The sequence below is a fragment of the Sinocyclocheilus rhinocerous genome, unplaced genomic scaffold (assembly GCF_001515625.1).
Source record: "Sinocyclocheilus rhinocerous isolate Xijiao unplaced genomic scaffold, SAMN03320098_v1.1 scaffold1398, whole genome shotgun sequence".
NCBI lineage: Eukaryota > Metazoa > Chordata > Actinopteri > Cypriniformes > Cyprinidae > Sinocyclocheilus > Sinocyclocheilus rhinocerous.
Window position 1 is genome coordinate 17,679 of NW_015632523.1, and position 1,296 is coordinate 18,974.

Sequence of the window (1,296 nt, forward strand, 5' to 3'; positions counted from 1 at the left end):
TGTATTTATTTCCCACTCAGAACATAGTGGGGGAATTCCTGCAGTGAGATGCTAAACCAAGACTAGCTCAAAAATACAACTGTGAGCGAAAATGTCTTCGATGAAATGAAGACTAATTTCAGACTGAGGTAGAAACATGTATGGCTTTAAATGTTAATGTCTTCTTCCTCATCATCAGTCTGAATAAAGTTTATTGTAGAGTGCTTGGCCTCCTCATGGTCTCTCTGCCTCTATTTATGTGGATACGGTTATGTTTACCGTACGTTGTTTTGTACGTGTTTTGAAGTTAATTTAATTTTCAGGATGCCTTAATGAGTTCAGCTAAAATTCATTTGATGGGGCAGTGAGTGAAAGAAGAGAGGGCGAGGAAGGAGTCTCTCTGTTTGTTTGTAGAGAAATGTGCTTGATGATTATGTGTAAAAGGCTGCTTGCCTCTGAAAAACTCACTGGCACAATGCTGGTGTCATCTGACTGGTGGCAAGGGTGTTTTTTGAAGCATTATGTCATTACTAAGGTGTATGTAACACTAGCAGCTCTGATCATGTGACTAAAAGTGTAAATCTTATTGGTTGGCCTGTTTGCTTAGCATTGCAATGGAAAAAAGATTTATGGAAGCCTGTTACCGCCACTGAATGAAAAAATAAATAAAAAAGGAAAGGTAATTGCGATTTTTAATCTCAAAATTCTGATTTTTTTTCCTCGCAATTGTGACTTTACATCTTGCAGTTGTTTTTTATTTTATTTTTTTTAGTTTTCAGAATTGCATGTGATATAAACTCACAGTTCTGACTTTATTTTTTTTTTTAAGAGTTTGTATCTTGCAATTGAAAAAGTCTGAATTGCGAGATGTAAAGTCGCAATTGTAAGAGTCTTTTTTCCCTCAGAATTGAGTTCTGAGAAAAGAGGTCAGAATTAAGAGAAGTAAGGCCCCGTCCACACGGAGACGCGTTTAGCTGTATACGCATACATTTTGTATCGTATAGGCGTTTCGTCCAGACGGATCCAGCGTTTTGGGAGAGTGAAACCGATATTTTTTGAAACCGGGTCCCAGAGTTGATAAATCTGAAAACGCCGCCCTTGCGTCTTCGTGTGGACAGCGAATCCATATATTTTCTGAAACGAAGACGTCATCAGCCCACGTCTCGCCCCTAGTCAGACACCGCTATGTCACGTAACAGCAACAAAAACATGAACAAACACTGAACGATTGTCTTTTTAATAAGTAACATTAACACAGGTTAATAAATGTATTGTTCCATGTTCGTTTGTATACCGCGCGCAAGGTTTATGCGCATA